We start from the raw sequence: 22,808 nt of genomic DNA on the forward strand, positions 1-22,808 counted from the left end.
CTGGTGGGTGGGAAGATACGAGCGTAAAGCAAAGAGAAACTGCAAGTCCCATTTAATCCACAGGCAAAGGACTGTGAAAAATAAATCAAATGTAAACACTGTTGCAGCGGTTATAAAGGATACTCGTACGTCATTGCATTCCTGTATTAATTAATTAGATCCAACTGTATTTTAAGTTTCCTATCCTGCGATAGTACTTTTTATAAGATTTTCACAGTACGAGAATGAAACGTACAGTACAATACAACCTAAAGAAAAGACGGTCCCATTGAAAGACAAGGATACGTACAAATATTTCCAACAGCTACTGTATATCTAGGAATATTAATATCTATCGTGTATATAAAATAAAATCAAGATCCACTTTCCAATCCAATATTTCTATCTCTGAATACCGAAACGAGCGAGAACAACAGATATTTATTAACTCGTATATCAAATGCAAATTAAAATTAATATCTACTAACTGATCCAAGACAAACGAAACACCCTGTATAGGTATATAGTATACGTTAGAGCTGTACGAATGCGCGTGTCCGTGTTGGTCGGAGCTGAGATGGTGTACTTCTAGACGCCCACGTCGTCAGTCGCGCCGGGGAAACAGAGAGAGGCTGGACCAACGGGGGTTGGCCGACAAGTATCGATCTCGACCGTTCCAGTCGTGAACCCACGTCAAACCGTGGCTCCTTTATTTTTACGTCGTATATCGTATGCGGTCGATGGATTCGCTGGTGACGAAGGACTGCGAGATATGAACGCGTTTCGTCGTGATCTCCACGGGGGTGGCTCCATGTCGCGTTGTTACAGGGTTCGGTTCTCACTTGTTAACCAGGATTTGGCTACGTCACGTGATAGAACACGCGTTGTTCCCGATAGCACGGAAGAAAAATATGTCTACGTATTTCCTCAAGTATTAGGTTGTCCGGAAAGTTTCTTTTGTTTTATAGGGAAATAATAGACGTACAGTGTTTTTCGTTTTATATTGGTTTATTGAATTATGCACGAATATAATAATAGATGTAGAACGAAATGGATCATACCTACTTCAATAAAATAATATAAAACAGAAATTGTTGTTCATCTATTATCACCTTATGAAACGAAAGAAACTTTCCGGACAATCTAATACTAAAGACTAAATTATAGTTTGCCGTAAATATACGTAACGAGTCTAGAAGCTGCTCTAATTATTAATGCGTTAATAGGAAACAACGTATTTTCGCTGTTAACGTTGCCTCTATGCTCGCCTCTATATTCGAAATGGTTGTTACTATGGTAGTTTTAATATCTAGCGTAATTTTACCGTCTTTTGCGTATTTCACGACTTTCACGAATAAAATATTCCAACGAAGGAAGATGTACGAAGATACGCAAAGAGCAATGCAATTTTTCTCGGTTTCTTTTATTTTTTAAATTCGATTCTGAAAGAGTCGACGATCGTTTAAGGAATTGTCGCACCGTAGAGAAACGTCATTTAGATATTACCAAGCAGGTACGTACGAACGTGTATATACTCGCACATAACAGGGTTAAGAAACGCGTTGACTATGTTTAGAAAGAAACCACCACAGGAGAAGTCCATTGGAAGGTGGTGAAACGTTTGCTCTCGACGTGGCTTCGTGGCACGAAGGGAATACGAGATAAATAGAGATGACGTTCTTACTACTGTGAGGAGGTCTGTATATTTAACCGATCACCACGGTATTTTCTTCTTTTCTAAACGAAATAGATTGAATTGTGGTGTTTCCATAATTATCCTCGTTTCTCGTCTCTCCTCGTCTCTGATAAACTCGAAAACAAAACAAGCACGTATAGAGCATGGAATTTCGACCAAGAATAGAACACTTCGACGATACACCAACACGAGATACGTAAATGCTTCTGGTTTAACGTCAACATGCGTCACTCTGGCTTGACAATTAAGTCGACGTTGGGACGACATTATATTCCACGTTCCAACGAACCGGGATTATTAACTCATCGTGGTTGCGTAACGTAGCGAGTCTAGTGGAACGAAAATTCCCCGGTGTGATATTGCGCCGAAGGTCTTTAACATTCCATTAAAATGCGATATCAGGCAAAACACCGGAGGTGAATTCTTTTGCAGTCTTTTTTCTTTTTTTTTCTTTCTTCGACAGGGAAGTAGTAGTTTCGTTTAACAGGTTGATTACCACGATCACCTATTCGTTATCGGATTCGCTATCGACGATCCACGCTATTAAATTTTTTAGAATAATTTAACGTAAGATAAATTTCACGGACTAAAGGACTGTCAACAATGTGAACGATTTATATAACATGGAGAAAGAAAAGTGTGCAAATGTAATGCGATATTTTCCAATGATTAAACGTAACGACGTATTTCGATCTATCACGGTTTCCACGGAATGTTATATAAACAGGTATATTATACAGGTTATCTCACCTAACTTTATCACCTGGAATATCTCGCTTGTTTTCGATAATACTAAAAAGTGTTTCGGCAACAGGTTGGATGGTTTCAAGGTGAACATTATTTGACACGATTAGTCTTTTCGTAGATGGTCGCGTAAAAGACAACGCTTAGGAAGGTCACCCATGTTTTTTTTAAATCGGATCATATATTTTTTAATACATAAATTCACCCATCTTTACGTTCTCCATAAAAAAATATTAATTTATCAATGCCGTAAAAGTATCAACTTATTCGTATGGAACAATTATCAGTCCAGCACATATATTAACTTTAATTTCTCAAATTTAACATACGAAAGATAAAAATTCGACGAACACAAGAATTGTCTTTCGCAAAATTCGTCTTCTTTCGTTAAATACGTCAAATTAAAATTAAAATATTAGACGAATATCTCTTCCATATAAATAAATTAATACTTTTCCAACATACACAAGTTTATATCGACGAACGTATTAAAATATATATGATTGACGACACATTCACCGATGGAAAAACTTCAAATTCAATATGTTGCTGAAACATTTTTACTAATATTATCAAAAACAAGCGAGATATTCCAAGCGATAAAGTTAAGCGATAAAAGTAGATTATCCTGTATAAAATTCGTGTGGCAATCAACGTATTAAGAGATATACGTACCATTGAACGTTCGTAAATGACCACACTTTTCCTTCCATATACGGTAAATGCAAAAAGTATTTGTACGTTGTTCCACCAATCGTTGTATTCACATTCCAATATTAATTAGATTCGACTGTAATAAATTTTTCGCATCCATCTAGTAGCGCTATATTTGTATATTTTATCTATGTCTCGCGTATGTATTTTCTTGCTTTAACATATTCCATATCCAATTTCTTTATTCCTTTGGAATATTCTCCTATCGCATCGAACGCATGGAACACCTTCGTATTGGCAGGGAATCACCGCGAAGCGTTATCACGAACCGATTAAACGTTCATTCGTGAGATTAGGTTGTAGAATGCTTCGAGGAACAAAATTACGTAAGCTGTATACGGTTTGCGCGTTTCTCCTGTATCTTAGAAATGGAAATTTATGCGAGCGGTGAAAATTGATTTCAGTGAAATGCCGAGTGGAGGCGAGTAGGCACGTGGAAAAAGCGAGACGTCGCCGCCGTCGCGTATCCGGAAACGCTTCGATCGAGACGAAGAATCATCGGTTCACGCGAAGATAAACGAATGGTCGATATCAATATCGGATATCGATATACGGTTACTCACGATGATCGGACAACTTGCAATTTATTATAAAGGAGCGAGTAAATGTTATCGTGGAATAAAACAATTATTAATGCTAGATAATTGTAGCAGATACGACTAGCAGATATAAACAAGAGAATCGCGTTAAAGTTCAAGGTAAAGAGACAACTTTTTCTTTGTTTCGAATTTATTCTACGAGTAAATGTTATTGTTAATTCTTCGAACACGGCTATCGCTGTAAACGCGTTCGTCGAACGCGGTTGTCGTCGATGACACGACTCCATGTACCGGTAATTGCATTAGGCATTTTTTTCCCTTTGGAAGGAAAATCTTTGGATTTACGAGAATGTACTCGTACTTAAAGGGTTGCTAAGAACAAATTGCTCACGTATTTCCAAGCTACGCTACGGTACATTTTCTTCTGCAACAAGCGACACGATATGCAAATCATCTTCTCTTATACGAAGCAGCGATTTTTCATTTATTGAGAACAAAGAAGTAAAGGATACAGGGAGCAAGAGAAAATAGAAAAAAGGAACGAGAAGCTATTCAGAAGCATTTCGATCGAGACGAAGAACCGCTAGGTAGAGCCGAGGGTCAACGAATCGTTGCGATACAAGGCGAATGCATCGGAGGCTAAGCACAGATGCGGACCATCGGTGCCACGGCCTCGTCGGCTATGTGAAATTCTAATGTTTCGCTTTCCTGCCGCGTCTGCGTTTCTCCGACCCACGACGACGTCCCGTGTTTAATTAAATCCTCCTTAACCGGGCAGCCTCGAACGAGAAAGTTGCGCCATCGTTGTACGTTGCTCGTGATTTCGACGATTAGTTCCGTCGTCGTAGCCTCTTTTTACGTTAGGAGCTTTTCGTACACGTCTGTGCCAAGTTCACTGACGTTTTACGTTTGCGAATTTTATTTTCCACCGATTGCATTTTTCGTCGCTTTAAGTAATTTACTCGGATGTGGTTATCGACGTTTTTATATGTCTGGAAGAATGATTTTTTTATGACAATTCTACGATTATTAACAGTATCGATTTCGTAATTCTTAATTTCGTAATTTTCGTTCGAATCGCGGCTTTGCTCCAACGAACGAAGAGAGGCTGTTTGATGTTTGAAATAGTTGGATTACGTATATCGATAAGAATTATTTCACTTTCTCTTCTCGGGCTTAAGAAATCTGTTGACGATGGAAAAATATGATCGAACGAAGGGAGATAGGTTTCGCGTTTGTTAGAAACCGAGCGTGATTTTATAACTTATAAGGCAGAGAAGATTCGCGTGTGCGGAGATTCTAACAACGAGAGGCTGACAAAAAACGACGAAAAACTCGGGAAAATATCGAGCGTTGAATTGCAAATTACGACAGATTTCTCGGGGCATTATTTGCACTTGATAAAATTCAATTTCGTGCTCGTTTGTTTGCACTGCACTCGCGAATATATTAGTTGCCGAGCTGCTTTTACTTTTCCTCTTGCTCCAATTCAAACTCCGCTTGTTCTTTCAATTTTATATCTCGTTTGCAGCTTCGTTAACGACTGCCTTAAATCCGTGATATTTCAACGTTTTAATCGTTCTAGATAATCTTACCGCTTCCCTGATACTTGTAAAAAAGGATTTAATAAAATGAAATGGCACGATACGTCGTTATATGGGAAACGAAAGTATCTGCTACGTATTTCGTAAGCGTTTAATTTCCCGCCTGACCACCAATTAATCTTCCGTAAGTTTCGAAACATTTTCATTTTTCTAACAACTGCGCCGATGCCGCTTGCCCAACAATTCTAACGAATTAAGACGAGACTGCGATACATTTCGTGACCAACGAATATTCGTCACGCTATGATACGCCATAGCGTGTTGTGCCTTTGATTGGCTAGGAAAACGCTCAACATTGTAATTATCTACAGCGTTGACGTTCTATTTTACAAATTACTGCTCGTTAATATTTATTAGGGCATTTTGATCGAGGCCGGAACATCGAATCGATGCATCGAATCGCTCGAAATAAATTAGAGCAACGTCTTGCACAATTCGCTAATATTATTAGTCAATAAAATATTGCGCAAGAAGACTGAAGAAATGGAAAGTTCGACGTAATTAGTTGACATTCGTGAAATCAGACTTATTCGAGGTATATATACTCGATGACCAAAAATACAATAATAATTCGCTATAATCTGCCTTGCAAATTTTGCAGAACGTCTGCCGGGGCATTCTTTCGCACAGTTTGCCAAAGTCTGAATCATACTCGAGATTATTAGCGCATTGGCGTGGTCCACGAAGCTCGATGGATATCACGGATAAAACGAAACGCGTTCGTTCTTCAAATGGATAGAAATATTTTTCTATCCTCTTGGATATATAAATAACAATAAAATTAAAAGAAGAAACAGGTTGGTAATTGTACGTACATTAAGAGGAATTCAAGTAAAGTGCGAAAACCGTAAATCTGTTGCGACTGTGAACCAAGTTGGATGATAAAAACGCGAGTGTGGAAATTTCTGGTCGTCTAACAAACTCTATTACGATACTGTACGAGCGTTTTATATTTAAAAGCGTTATTTTACTTTGACCTTTTGCACGACAGCATTTGTTTGAATTAATCGCTCGGGCTATTTCACGGATAAAATACCGTACAAAATATCTCATTGTTTTTTTGGAAATTTTGTATTTTATTCAAACCTGTCACTAATAGTTTCCAGCAATTTTAAATAATTCTAAATTTCACCAAGTAACACGTTCTCGACTCGAGCGATTTCAAACAATTTGAAATTTCACAAGGTTTTCCACGATAGAAGATACAAATCTGAAGAAATGTCAAACAATTTTAAATTTCACAGGGCAATACGTTTTCGACGGTCGAATACAACGATTTCGAGCAATCTAAATAATTCTAAATTTTTTCAAAAGCAATACGACGATCGAATATAAAAATTCCAAGCGGTTTCCCACAATTGTACACTTCAAAATGCATTACGGATCGCAACGGTGGAACACAGAAATTTCAAGCGATTCTAAATAATTCTAAATTTCATAAAGTAATTCGTTTTCCACGACGAATATGAAAACTTCAAGCAATTTGAAACGATCCTAAATTTCACAAGGCAATATGTTTTCCACGATCGAGCAATTTTATACGACCCTAAATTTCACGAAATAATACGTTTTCGGCGATTGAGTATAACAATTTCAAGCAATTCCAAATAATTCTGAATTTCAGAAAGCAATAGGTTTTCGACTGTTGAATATACAAATTTCTAACGATCCTAAATAATTCTAAATCTCGCGAAGCAATACGTTTTACGAAGTAACACGGTGTAATATAAAAATTTCAAGTAAAACCTGAATAATTCTAAATCCAGGGAGAGAAAACAGAATTTGTAACAACAGTGAGATTGATACGAAACGGGATATTAATTCTCAACCGAACGCTATCGCTTCTTTCGTAATTATCGCGCGGTTCGAATCGACGATTCGTTTGTTTTTCACGAGAGGAGAAAGACAAAAATTTTGCGATTTTCGTTTTGCTGTTGTGGTTTGGCGTTCGTGCCAAGTTCTGTGATCCACGAAGCAAGAAGAGAATTGGAACGATCGCGGCCCGGAACGTATCATCTTCATCGACTTCGTCGACGTCTGATTACTGACTTCATCAACGCACCACTTTTCATCTTTTTTTCCCTCAGTCATTTTCTCTCGTCCCCTTTCTATCGCCATCGTAACTCCACTTTCGTATTACTTTTTGACACGTGTATCTTTAGGTTTCAGACAGCGTTTTAAAAATATAATTTTGATATCTGCTACAACGTAGGAATTAGAAATAGAACACATTGTGATCATATATTTTCCACAGGTTTGTGTTTCTATTGGGTTGGCAACTAAGTGATTGCGGATTTTGACATTAGGTGGTAATAACAAAATCCGTAATTACTTAGTTGCCAACCCAATATATCAACTCAGCGTCTATAAACGTTATGGCACCTAAGCATCTGAATACTTTGGCGAATCTCTTGCGACAATATAGAGAATTTCATCGAAATATACAAATTGATGGCGAATTTGTAATAACAAAAAATACGAAGAAGCAACGCTTACGCGTAATGTTTTGAACGAAGTTATCACGCTGTTGTAAATTTCAAGTATCTGTATACTTAATATTTAAACAGCACTGCTTGCATCAACAAATGCGAAATCTTACTGTCGACTCGAAAGGCTGTCGTTAATTCACAAGTTGTAAAACCTGAAACCAAGAGGTTTGTCAATAAATAATTTAATCTAATCGCATGAACGAGATACTTCAAATAGTATAATCTTCGATCGAATGGAATTTCCTCGAGAGCAAAGATTGTTTGACGCTTCCTCGAAACAATCCTTCTTTCTCTCATCGAATGGTCACGATTTTCGAGTGGAAAGGAGGAAATAAGAATCCTCTTTGCGATCAAAAAGTGGAACACGAGCCCCTGCGAAGTTGAACGTGGTTTCTTTGAGGATCGCCAAGTGCATCGGCAAGACAGAAGCGGACAATATAATATTAAACGGGAATTATGACCGCAATAAACCGTTGCTGGTGTTCAGCTTCTCTATACCGGTTCTCTCATAGCGAATTCATTGTTTTCCAGATTTAATATCGGGACCATAATCGAGATTCGACTCATTCTTTGTTACGGCGACTGATGGGAAGAGTGTTTTATTTTTGCACAAAAAAGAAAAAAGAAAAACAAAGAAGAAAGGAAACCTGTTGAGTTACGAACTCGATTTATCTGCATATCTTTGGCGTTTCCGGTATTTGCACGTTTTTGGCGCGGAGATGAATTTATTACAACCAGACAAGAATAAAGTTACTTTCTATTTTTTCACCAAATATATTTAATACACCTGCACAAATATTATATCTGAATAATACGTGAAAAAGTTAATATACATTGAAATAGTCAATATTTTATCTTTGCATCTTTCACAATCGTGGCTGGATCGAATAAAAATGAAACGTACACTTGTGTAAGTATGAATTGCTCAAGAGATTAAGCAATATATGTGGTACGTAAATTTTCTCTTTTAATATCCATAATACATTTGTAATTGGCTCTGTTGAGCAACCAACGAATTCGACAGCTTGAATATCGCGTGAATAACGGTCGATGGTGTTTTCACTGAATTTCCTTGTTAATACGTAGACTGGACGTCGACTTACGATATATCTCGAAATTTATAAACAATTCTTGAGAAAAGTATGGCATTTCCTACAACTAGAATGCCACGTGTACAAATCTCTGGATACTTGAAGTATTCCTCGAATGTAAAATATCTTATCTAATACTCGATTCGGATATCTTGCTCTCGTTTCACCAGGTATATTCGCTTCAATTTCTCGCCACGATCATCTATAGTGTTATTTCAACACACAATGTAACTCTGGTGACTTTCAAAACTAGGTGACAAAGTGATTTATTATTGAAACTTTGCTCGCTACCATTCTGTCTCCTATTTCTTCTATTCTATGAGAAGCAGAGAAAGCAATAAATATCCTTTATATCCTTCGATAAATTAGCAAATCCTTTCCACGGTTAATTAATGTAGGTATTATTCAAAGGAGGACAATAGAAACAAAGAGAGATGAAAAAAGAAGAAAGAACAGAAGGAAGAAAAGTTGAACGCAGCAGTCTCTATAGGTAGAATATACAGATCAATAACGGGAAGAACGTTTTATGCGACGCATTTTCAATGAATATAGACATAAGTACGTGCAAGTCAGAGACCCTCGTCGTGTCCATTGAAAATGTATTGCATAATATTTCGTGGGTCGGTGGCCTCCTGTTCACCCAATGCATACAGCGAATCGATTTTTTTTCCGTATGAATGCTTCCAGACAGTTGCACATTTTACACGTAGCACACTCTATGTCCACTACATTGTCCAGTCGAATCGTTTGAAACACGCGGCTAGAGATAAACTTGTACATCGAGTGGGATCTGTCGAACCAACTTTTACAATATACGATGCTTTTACGACACCATATATAAACTATAATTTAAAAGTTTCGAAGGAAATGAGAAAAAAAGCGTATCTTTTCGGAGAAGTTTGCTTGTCACTGAATTTTTCAAATGAAATTTTACACCTCGTTTGACATTTTTCCTTAGAAGCTTCGGAATTAAAGAAATACGAACGATATTTTCAGAACACTTCACGACGAGAATATCATATTACAACCTTTTGACGAATATTTTCCTTTTATTATCACGATCATTCGCGAAATTCTACCCCTCGTTTCTTACGATCCCCTTTTATCCTCTCAGATCCTCTGATATTTCCAATTTCTCATGTGCCTTTCGGTTCGCTAAACGCCACGAGAAGTTACTGGTAAAATTTTCCACCAATTTCCATCCAGCTATTCTTTCCTCAGAGCTTATCTTCCATCTTCTGAAAGATCGAAGCCATTAAGTTACGTGCTACACGGCCTGAATAAAATAACTTGGAATAATAAATAATATTAGTCGAATAGTAGATAGCTATAGAGAAGCACCTATTTATTTTATAAATGAAGCAGGTGATAACAAATTTCCGTAACATAACAGTAAATAGCTTATCACAGACGAAAATGATGATGAAACAAAAACAAAGAAAAAAAAAAAAAAAAGAAAGACAAGAGAGTGATAACGATAAGACAATAAGAATTCTTCTGACGAAATTAGAAATTAGGCCCTAATTAGAAAATCAGAATTAAAATTACACTGGTAAGTATTTCCTCGAGTACTGTTATTATTTATAAATATATTCGAGCGCAAAGCTGTGGTCAGGTAATTTTCCACAAAGAAAGACAGAATAATAACATTCGCTAGGTAGAGCAGTAGGGAATGTAGGCCGACAAATGGCGCTTTGTACAACTGTTTCGTGACCGGCTATACCCATGACAAACGACCAGTTTGAATTCTTCAACATCCAATCCGCCATCAATTATTTATCAATCTTTTGCCCGCGAGTCTGATCTATAGACCGGGATATATGTACATACATCTTCGATAGTCTACAGCGTAGCTTCATCGATTCGAGCAACGATGTTCGCACGGTTTCACATCGTTTGATGTGTTTCTATGAAAACTTTTGATTAAGCTGTGTCGTCTCTTTAGGGAATAATGAAATTCGGAATTCAGCACGAACGATCCAGGAGACAATCGGTTTTTTATCGTTAAAAATCCTCTAAAGCTTCGCATGGATAAAATAAAATTAGTCTTAGTTCGACATTTTAGAATCTTAAATATCATCGGTCGTGCGCGGCGAGTGGAAAAATTAATGCAATGCCTGTTCTAAATAAAATGATCATTCGTTTATTTCGTTATTAGTTCTATTGTCTGATCGTTGGTTTATTCAAACGGAAGAAAGGATTGCTTCTTCAGTCGCATCATATGGTAAAAGTAGTTCTTATTGATTCTCAACGATGTCAACCTACTAAACTTTTCAAATTTTTCATCCGCGAAAGCACACGAATAAACAAGTAAAATCTGAATAGGAGTTTACATCAGTATGTAATTACAATAATCAGCGCTTTGAATATGCATTTTGTATATTTTTACATACTATATGAGTTCTGTGCACCTTTTCATATTTAAATTTTCCAGAAATCCGTATCATTCGTAGCCTAGTCATCGTCGGTTAACGATGTCGACCGTCTTGTCGTTGACATTTTTCCGCCGACAGTCCTAACATTGCGCAACCAGAGGGCGAGAAACGATTCACGTCGACGCTGAACCGTCGTGACTCGTCCAGTTGTCTACAGTCATCGATCCCCAGCAGCTTATGCACCCGGAAACCGTGCCACAATTCCACGAGGTAATTCGATTCGCGGCCGAAGGAAATCGGGACGACGACTGGAATCGTCCTCTCTGTAATCACGTCGGTGTAATCGCTTTGGATGAGCCGGGGATTGGCAAAGGTGAGGACTTAAGAAGATTGGCAGCGTAGAGATTGGAAGAAGATAGCGTTCTCTTTCGAACGAAATAACAAGCCGTTTGTTAGCTAGAAATTTCTCAAACGGATTTTACAGGTTTCGTCGCGTTCAAGGCCTGTAATTCGAATTTCCTTTTGTTTATGAGAAAGCACATTTTTAATTAAACGCAACTGCTCGTGTTGATAAAACAGGTAATAACTTGTTTCGTGACGAAACATAGATCGTTTATTTCATTATATATTTATGTTTATTATAAAAATAGTAACGCAGAACTATTATGAAAATTAAATTGATAATACGACGATGAATAAAATTAGACAGCAAAGGATCGGTGAAATAATTAGAAGGAAATGGAATAATAGGTGTAACTTGACAAGTTCGCGCGATGAAATATGCTAATAAAACTGTGTTATTTCATCTGTTTTTTTTTTTCAAGTTACGTCAATCGAGAGGTACAACGCGCATAAATAGTTGTTTGATTCACTTCGTGAAACATCGTCGCACGCTGTTACGTTTCCTCTCAAGTTCCGAGCGAAGTTAATGTAGATAAGACAATGGGAATCTCAATTTTCCTTGTTGCAATAATATCGCTGCATACAATGAGTCAAGTTTACGCAAAGCCGTGGCGAGTCGCCGAGAAAATAAGAGTAATAATTCATCGTCTTTTCCAAATCGTTTATAATACTACCGATGCTTGATGTCGTTCTTACAGACGGCAGAAGAAAGAAGTGATCTAGTTTCTTAAAGTCACTTACCTTCTCGCACAGATTTCAATCTCATTAGCCAACACAGGCAAACTGTCCTGTTTTATACTTAATTACGCGATTGTTGTTTCGATAGTTTCTACAGGCGTATCACGAGAACGAGTAATCAGATTAATGAAAGCGTCGTCAAGCATTTTTTGATTTTAAAGCGAATCATGGCATTAATCTTTCACGCCAAATTTTTTTAACCGAGACCATGTATCCTTATAGAGATTAAAAGATACAATTAACGAAATTAAAAGCGGAGTTTCATCGAAGTTGAAGATACGGATCGGTATTATAAGTTTAGTATTACAAATAAAATATTAAATATAATTGGATTGTTTTAACTGATTCACTCCTTCGTCGTTTATTTAGTAGAAAAATATTTCTACTAAAAAGTTCTGCTACTTTCGAGGGGATGATACTTTGATACAAAATCAAAACGAGTGTCTCCCCTTCGTTTTTTTTCTACGTGAAACGTTAACGCCGCACGATTTTCGTTTAAACACGAAGAGCAATTACGTTGAATCAAGAGTTGTCCAATTTCAACGATACAGTCGAGAGCTCGCAATTTTAATTTACATCATTTCGTTGAAACGCTATTTGACGTTAAAAGTCTGTTTAACCTTCGACCAACTTGTTCCACGCACATTCCACGTTTCCATATAACAAAATTGCTTCCAGCATTCGACGTAATCATTTACAATCTTCCCGTAGCGTCGTCCAAAATTTCAATCGCAATTTCTGAATTTTTATTTGTAAAGTTGCTTCCGGGTGAATTGCTGGTCGTCGTTAAACATTGTCCATAATTTGGATACAAAAAGAGAGAGAGAAGGAAAGATTGCCACGAAACGTACACTTGGCCGACCTTTCGGCCGCTTTTACCGTTCGGCGTAGAACGAAAGCGGAAAGAGAAAACGGGAGTTGGCGTATACGAAAAGGGAGAAGGCGAAAACACGCGGTCGCGACACGTCCTCCACGCTCGTGTAACGGTGCACAGAAAATGAAAGCGATCGTGCACCCGTGCGTCGTGCATTGTAATGGAAAAAAAGACGAACACCAGGGAAAAGGTTCCCATTCGATTCGCCAGTGCTATCCGTCCTTCTCCTGGGAACTGTTTCATTTCGAGAACGCGTAACGTGGTTTCCCCTCGTTAATTTCGAACGTTATTACCAGACCGCAGATCTTTCGTGCATTTGTGGGAAATTAAAGAGCGCGAAAACACGCAGGGTACTTGTAAATGGAAAAATGCGTAAAATGTACAAAATAAAGTAGCTACGATATTACGAAACTTTAGAATATTTAATCGATAAAACGTGTTTCTGATTAGCTTCTGTTTTCTGTTAACAGTGCTAGCAAAGATACTAATTTGGTGGAATATTTGCACTTTGATTATTACGATACGATGATCTTATGCGCGTAATTGATCGACCGGATAAAGATATCGAGACATCGATTGTTAAGAGACAAATAAAAATTGTGGAATAAAAATTTCGACGAATAAACGACGATTTTTCTTCAATACATCTGATATTTTGTTAACATCGAGATACATTTAAACCTGGAAATGTACAGACGAATTGACGATAATTGTAAGGTAAAATAAAATGTACCGCAGTAGAATTTTACTGATTTGTACCTCTGAAAGGACATAATTCATATGAGCGATAGGAGCGCTGATTTTTATAGTTAGCGTTATTTAGAACCTCCAATTTAATTAGTAAGAGTTCACATTCAGATAAATCGTTTGAATGGATAAAACTTTGCATTAATCAGAATGTCGGTCCAATAAATGGAGCTCTACTTTTCATCGATAAGACACACATTTTGTATATAGCTTATGCGTCGTGCTTCCCCATCCGACAAAAATTTATGCGACAAAGTTTAATCTTCGTAACACGGATCATCGTGTTTTTCAATTTCGATCTGTTTAATTATTTAGTAATTATCTTTTGTAAACTATGTCAGATAGTACTTAGCGTTTCTGTATACTCGTTACTTTTAACGAATATTTGTTACATTTCGAACGAATATCACGTTCAAGTATCGCGATGCTACTAGAAGTTTGTTAGTCTATCGTAGAACTTAGGACGCTTACTTGAGATTTTCTATGTATATTGATTTTGGTTTGCAGTTTGCCGAGCAATTAATTCAACGTCAAGGAAGTCAAGATACACATCTAATTACATAGTTGCTCGTTATGCTCTAAGTAGCTACGCAATCGAAACCGGGCCATTAATGTAAAAGTTACTAATTAGTTATTGGAGAATCCCATGTAACATATAATTTAAATATAATATATATAGATTTCTATACAATAATTCACATTTCTGTAGGACGTAAGATTTCAGTTTCATATTTTCTCAGTCGTCTCTTTCAAAAAATGAAAATATCAAATTCTGCGATATCTACATTTAACAAACAAATGTACGCTTCGACAAGTACAAATATCAGAACAATTAATCGTAATGCGTTGTCGTAATTATTAATTACGAGGAATTATAAAGAGACCGGTGTAAACGGAATCATGAAACTCTTTTCACAATCCATCCGTGAAAATTTGGTTTGCAAAGCGATTTTACGAACCGCTAAGAACAGACAAAAAAAAAAAAAAAAAAAAAAAAAAAAAAAAAGAAAAGAAAAAAGGAAGCGAAGAAAAATAGAGGAGTAGGAGAAGGAGGAGGGAAAAATGAGAACAACGGGGCCCCTGACAGAGACGATCTTAATTACATTAATTAAATTCGAAGTTATCACGGTAACGTAAGAGAAGGAAGCAGATTCACACTAATTACCTTGCGAACTATCGTTATGCGGTGTGTATATGCGAAATCCTACGTAGCGGCAGTTGATTGCGTCAGCATCGAAATGAACAAAGTAATATGAAAGAGCAAAGTGCATTAACCGCGACCACAGCGGCTCGATAAAATGGTAAAAACCGCGTGTGACCACGCGGTTCAATCTCGAACCTTAATTCCAGTCGTCGCCCCTTTCTTTTCATTTATTTCTCATCTGTTTCCTCTTGAGTTATTAGGTCGTTGTTTACGACCAATATTATCTACTAAATTTACCTCATTTATTTCTCGTTTATATCTTCATAAATTATTGGCTTGATACGTATGACCGATACTGACTGCTGAATTATGTAGCTTTATCGGTTATCGTCAAAGAAATATTAATTGTTTCGTTATGATTATGCGATGTATTACTTTAACCTTTCCATGATCTTATATTTCAATATTATTATAATTCAATATTCAACAAGCAAACGATCAATATATTATTTGTCTTTGACGAGATCCAGCTCAAAGTATAGCGAATTATATAGCGAACATTTCAGCGATTAATAATTGATAAAACAATATTCCTTCAATTTGATCCAGAAAATATTCTGTTCTGTAGCTATTAAGTAGATGTAAGAACGTAATGGCTGACCATGTTCGTCTCATTTCACTTCTTTCGCTTTAGATCTCGTTCGCAAAGCTTTACGTACTTTGCTTTTGACGTTGGCGTATCAGCATCGAAGAGGAATGTTATTTATAATAATTTTGAACAACGGTTGCTTCGGATATTCGAGTTTAATGAAAAGTTTCTTCGAAAGACGAACAGGGCAAGGTGCGTGGAATCAGATTCAGGGGAAAAGTGTGCCGGAGAAATGCATGAAAAATTGAACGAAAGTTGCGTGGAAGTAAGTTACAGCATTGAGCTGAATCACTGAATCAACACGTTCAACTATTTATACTAATTGTAAATTTCGACAATTGAATTCTGACATTTGGATAACAGGCACGCCATCTACGTCACAGTAATGTCAGTTCGATATTCGTAATATCGATTTCCATAATTGGCAAATTTAATCAGTACCTTGGCCCGTCCCTTCGTTTCTACAACAAAATGATCAAACTCTGACTCGGTGCCAATTCACTTTCAAACTCTTCAAGTTGATCGAGTTATCCAAGTTTCGTCTCAATTATCGTAATTGAAGAATTATATGCGACAGATGCGAGATATTGGTAAAATGGATGCGAATTTCACCAAATGTTACATAAATTATACTCGCGAGTAATTAAAAATAATTCGCTTTCCGATCGACTACTAGCGATGTGCGAAAATCTGCTATCGATACGTCGAAGCATTATTATAATTTTTTCATTATTAAAACGTTTTCAAATTTCCTTGGAGATTCGGAAAATCGAAAGTCGTCACAAGAGTAACAAATGTAATTTCCAAATCTTCTAGGCAGCAAATACATTCATGTTTCCCATAAAAGGAATCCTAAGACAGACGGTTGATACTGCGACACTACCATTTTCCATCTTCAAGCGAGATATTCAAACGAAATGCGATGAAGATAAACAAGAAAAGTAGTACGCGTGTAACTGCATTATAAAGTATTATCGTATTTGTGCCTATTAGTGCGCGACACGCAATTGTGTTTATTAGTCCAAAAAGTGTGCTACTTCGAAACGTTCTGTTTCACTGTGTGTCTGTGTTTCACACACAGGGACACGAGCGTCGTTGTAACCACCCCTTTCTCACAATTTCCATCACGTTCTTCGTTCTCGATCCGGCCGGGAAATCCGAATCTCGAATTTTCTGCGAATCTCTCGTTGTCTAAACGCAACAGGCGAATGGAAGGCTACGAGACTTTGGACAGCAAGATCGCGGAAGAGGATCGTGAAAGGGAGCGCGAAAATCGAAACGCGTTGGTTGGCCGCGTGGCCGACGACTACGGTGCTCGACCGGCGTAACTGGAAAACGGGGTCGTCGTTGTAGTACGATGGCGAAGACGACGTCGTGGAACAGCCGAGGATGTCCCAGTTTCACGGTGGCGGGGTCGTTGCACCCGGCATCAGTCAACGCGAGGCTCTTGCGAGCGCAGCGCAACGCGCGCGCCGACCAAGTTTCGATTTCGCGATCGCGCGCATCCGGGATACGTAATTCCTCGCCGCGGGAAACGGAATCGCGGGCCAACCGAACAGAACCCTGCGAGGAAATGTGGAATGCGAGCGAAACAACCAGGAAACACGCGATCTCCTTTCCTTCTCCCATTGACGTTCTATTTTCTTCTGCGTAGCAAGCGATTCATTCTGTGGTTGATTCATTCTCCGTTGAGTCGAGCGACGAGTTTTTCGTTGTCGGTTGCCAGAAATACACAGCCGTGCGAAGAAAAGAGAATGTTCAAGATTGGAACCTGCGTTGAGTACACCACGGATTCTCGTGGAAATTTATATCTTTATAGAAAGATAGTAGAACCATCAACGATTAAAGTATAAGACTCGTACAGAAGAAATTAAAGGGCAGGGGATAGTAAAATGTTTTATATACAAAATTTTGTAAGACGAGCAAGATCTTTCGAAAAATGCACTGTCGTGAATCTATGAAATTTCTGCGAAGAATTATTGGTGTTAGGTGATTTGATTATTTCTATAGTTTCTAGCGTTGAGAGACTAGGAAGCTTGGCAAAAATTCGATCATTCTATTAAATGTTACAAGCACCAAACACCATGCGTTGAAGAGTACTACACTTCTCGGATATCACGTGCATTTCTATATCTTAAAGTATCTTAAAATTTCGTAAAAATCCGCAGTCTACATAAATACTCTTCATGGTGTCAGTAACAATTATTTATCGTGGTATATACAATAGTGGGCAATGCAAAGTTTAAATATATCGATAGCAGAAATTGTTTCCAATTTTTGCGTAAAATGGAACTTTTATTGTCTAAAACGATCGGAAGAAGTACTAGCTTGCATTAAGTGCTAGTGGTTTAAATATAATTTTACAAAATAGAAGCAGCGAATAAATATAAAATATGTACCTACTGTAGAACAAGCGACTATCAACGGTATAATGTAAAATACATAACAGAAATGTTACTAACATTTGCATATACAGACAAAAATTATCTGGCAACTTGAAACTTTCTTTTAATTCGGTTAATTAAATTTATGTCAATTAGAGATTCCTCCCCTCGATTACGAGGAAGCATTTAGCATTTCATTTGCGTAATAATTAGGAGAAAGCATATGGAAGAGAGACGTTGCGTTTCGAAAATGCGTGTCAATACGATTGGATTCCTAGCGTGGGTTTAATGGGTTTCATGGGTGGAAGTGTTTTAACGCTTTGCTTTTTGCATACGTTACAGTGATTTCGTTTGGAAAAAATATCAGCACCTAACATTTTTGTTGGTTCAGTGAATCGGACTGTTGGCTAAATCACATTAGGAGTTTAAAATTGACTAAAGATATTATTCTCTTCTTTCGAATTGTTACATATATTCTGATTGAAAAATATTAGAGCACCTTTCGTTTTTAAAAAAAGCTTCAATTTGTAACGTAGGTGGTGAATCTTAAGTTGCACGCATTTTTTAGCGATATAACATTACTTTATACTTTTATATTTATACTTATGACGCTATTATGACGATTATCCAATGAAAATACCTATTCATCGATATAATATTCACGATGAAAATATTCACCAAGTATTTCGAGATTCTTGTGTCCAAATGTCGTGTAATAAATTTAGTGAAGTACTTTCACGCAACTCCACCAACATTCCATCGCGTATTTTACGACTTCCACGAAATATAATGGCATACCAACTATAAGAGTCTTATTGAAGGAAATTGCTAAATCTATTTCGTGTATATGAGCAAGAAACATATAAATAAGTATATTCTCCGTGATGCGGAGAGCAAGTACTTCCCGTTACAGAGAAATTGCAATAAACAGAAGAAGAAGGGAAGAAGCACCTAAAAAGAGCTTTAAAAATGAAGGTGAAGGACATTTGAAAAAATTAAGATCCTAAAAGAAGGAATTACACGCTTGGGAGAAATGTTGTTTCGTAGAACTTGAGTTAAATCGTAGAAAATATCGAAAATTTTAAAGAGCAATTTTTGCTAAATATGTAGTTGACGAAGAAAGTATAATACTCGAAAAATTAAATTGACATTTCTGACGTAAAATTAATTCCAAGAAAGGATTTTTATCATCTGTTCGAAGCGATACGTGATCATTCGTATATGATTAAGCAAGCAGTAGATAAATGGTAACACTTAAAGATTTAATTTTTACAATAAAAAGTTAATTATTTATATCATGTAATAAGATAATATTGTGACAGATGTTATCGATTAAACACAAACTCAGGATAAAAAATATCAAATCACTTCGTGACGATGCAAGTATTTTAAAAAATTGGCTTTTGAAATAGAAGGATTTGGTCGAACAAGAGAATTGAAAAAGAAGAGAACAAAAGGAATGATTTCATAAAATAATTAAAAAGATTAGTTGCAGGAATTGCGTACGTGTAACACAAATATTCAGAGAAACTCGATAATGGAATGAACAAGTGTATTAAAATGATACAGAATTCAACAAACGCAAGTAGTTAGACCATCGTTTTACAAATGAATTAGGAAACCAGTAATTAAACAACGAGAGAAGACACGAGCTAACGGAATCACAGAATTTCTCACACTAAAATCTTCTTGTAACTCGTCTCGACTAAAGATAAAAATATATGTACAATTTGCCATTAAAGTAACACGGGGAACAATTTCGTAATCGAATTGACTTGCTTGAACGAGACAGAAGAATTCGAGCAACGATCGAACAGTCCCAAACAACGAAGAAATACGCGAGTTAACAACTCAGAATTGCGAGAACGAATTGATCGAATCGCATGAGATTAAATAAGAGAATACGAATAAGAAGAGCAAGTAGATACAGAACAAGTATTCTTCCATCAACGAAGCTTGTAATGAAAAGCGAAAGACATCGCCTAATAGTGATAAATTGCAGAATTTCTCACACTGAAACTAAAACTTTTCCAAGACAGACGATTAAAGATCCAGAACACGTCTGGTCGTCGCATCGATACAACTTGAAGAAGAATTTTCTCGCCGCGTTACACTCGGAACCGACCCCTTTAAGCAACGACCGACACGCATTCCAGAAGCGCGTCGCGTTTCCCTGGTACCCTTTCTATACGGCGTCTCTCGTGAAAGCGGTGGTCGAGTGTGATTCAGTGTAACGCGGTAAGCCGACTTATTACAACGGCGAAGAGGAATGCCATCTCGTCGTTTCCTCGATCCACGAACCGCGAAACTCTCGTCAGTGAAACTCTGAGGCAGTCGCAGTTGCCGACAATGTACGCACACGCAATCAACTTTTCCAATATCGAAATAATAACCTCAAGTTTCCCCGTAGTCCGCTCTAACGATCGCTCGTTACACGAAACAATGATTAACTTCTCTCCGTGAGAGTCATGATCCTCTCCGTTGAGCTTCGTCGTAAAAGGAGATGGAGAGGATGGAGGAATCGATAAATAGTGTAACGTTGTTAACGAGATTAGGTTAGGTTAGCTTAGCTTAAGTTAGGTTAGCTTAGGTTAGGTTATGTTAGGTTATGTTAGGTTAGGATTAGGGGTGTTGTAAGGTTTGATGAATTAGTTATGAATGGTTAGAGAATTTGTGGGTGCGTAATGTTTTCTGCAGCATGTTTGCCTTGAAGAATTTTTATTCCTCGATTTTCGCTTTTCTATGATTTCAGAAGAAAACGGAAGAATGCATCTTTGATAAGTAATGCGATTTTATTTTCTGAGATTTATAAGCATTTTTTAATAAGAAGAGTAGCGCGGGCGAATCGTACAGAGATGGCAATATTTTCAGCGATGGAAATTTTTCCTCGTTCCCGACGAATTAATTTCGCCCTGTTCAAAGGGTTAACGGGACCGTGGCCACGGAAATAATCTACAGCACCTTAGCGTTACTCCTACACATTCTCTTGCTTCTCTGACGTAAGAATCGAGCAACACAATAGAAACGAGAGAAAGAGAGAGAGAGACAGACAGAAGAAGAATCGACGCGAAGCTGTGCTGGTGAAATGATTATGCCCTGAGAAAAAAGACGTCAGGAAGACGGCAACATGTTCAATCTTTCAAGCAGGGCGTAGAAAATTTACATTGTCCGTTTATTTATTTTTTGTCAAAATTTATTTACTTTCAATATCTGATTTTATTTGCAACGTTTTATCATATCATTACTATCCTGCGAAATAAGAACAGACAAAGCGCATTTTCTTCTTTTGTAGAAGAATTTCTATTCCAACTTAATTTTACACGTACAATACAAATTGAATATGTTGTTTTCTATGTATGCTATATATGTACTATACGTGTATGTACATCAAATTCTCTAAATGATCTGAAAAATAATTTTAATCGACGGATATAAAAAATTATTTTTCAATTCAATTATGTATAATATAATATTCAATTATAGATAATAATAAAGATGAAATTAATTTTAATCGATGGATATGGGAAATTAATTTCATCTTTAGAACTAGTGATTAAATACAAGCTCATGGGAGATTGATACACACGAAAGATGTACGATCATCAAAACTTAAAATTATTGAGATTAGAAGAAATATTCGCATTTCAATCGCGTCAGAGTTCAACGTACAAGTTTCGGTTTAATCCTTGAACCTGTCTGGTCTTCTTACTTTCTCTAGTCGAACCATGCATGCAAATCGCGTACGAATAATCCTGGCTTCACGATATGCGTACGGTATTTGCATACATGATCCAGTGCACGTGGTCAGTAATACTGACGTCACTGGTCATTGATCTTCATCAAGCATTTCAGAAGCAGGTGAATCATGTACCGTCTATATCTCAAATAAGCCTACTCGTAAATTTTTAATGCTATTAACCTTCGTTAATGATATTTTTCCTTCGACTTGAAACTTTTTAAAGAAATTCTTTCGAAGGTTCTTTATTTGAGACTGGATATTTATTTTAATCGCAGATCAATTATTGTTCTTTGTTTTTTTTGCTACAAAATATATCAAAATATTTCCTATTCTCGTTTAATTAAAATTCTATTTAACTTTATTCGTTTCAACATACATAACTTCATTATATAGAATATGGAAATTAATCGTACGATTTTAATCGGGAAGAAAAATGTTAATTATTCGTAAACAAGGGGACCAAAACGATATATCATTTTAATTTCTGTTGTATTTGGAAGACCAGGTCCCATCGCATTTTAAAGTAAATTCACGCGTACAATGCATCGTTAACATTTCATTTTCTGTGGGTGAGATAATACTGAAAATATTTGCACGCTTATAAGATCGTGGTGTTAACTAAACTGAAAAACGTTCTCGACTAATCGCATTAATATCCACCGTCGGGCAATTACGTTTCCAGCATATTTATGCTGAGCAGCGTGTTTGTTCGTGAAAAGTAACGTGGGTCGATCGAAAGCAAATATCGTTCAGCGTACTAATAGGTCAGATTTTAAAATTAGACGCTCATTTACATCTCCATTTATGCTCCCTTTCTCTTTCGTTCGAATTTTTCGCAGTTCATAACTTGAATAAATTATTCAATGACATTTAATGTTTCGTTTGTTTCGCCGTAGAAAG

At 36.9% G+C, this 22,808-nt stretch overlaps 1 protein-coding gene and 1 long non-coding RNA gene across 3 annotated transcripts in view; one reads left to right on the forward strand and one right to left on the reverse strand.

The window, feature by feature from the left end:
• Positions 1–22,808, reverse strand: part of LOC132909615 (terminal nucleotidyltransferase 5C) — a 157,483-nt gene that overhangs the window by 15,059 nt on the left and 119,616 nt on the right. The gene's annotated exons all lie outside the window — the stretch shown is intronic.
• LOC132909747 (uncharacterized) lies at positions 1,456–21,426 on the forward strand. Its single transcript, XR_009658601.1, has 3 exons — positions 1,456–2,091; positions 11,291–11,604; positions 21,041–21,426. It is a non-coding gene; the product is annotated as an uncharacterized LOC132909747 (long non-coding RNA).

The sequence above is a fragment of the Bombus pascuorum genome, chromosome 8 (genome assembly GCF_905332965.1).
Source record: "Bombus pascuorum chromosome 8, iyBomPasc1.1, whole genome shotgun sequence".
Classification (NCBI taxonomy): Eukaryota; Metazoa; Arthropoda; class Insecta; order Hymenoptera; family Apidae; genus Bombus; species Bombus pascuorum.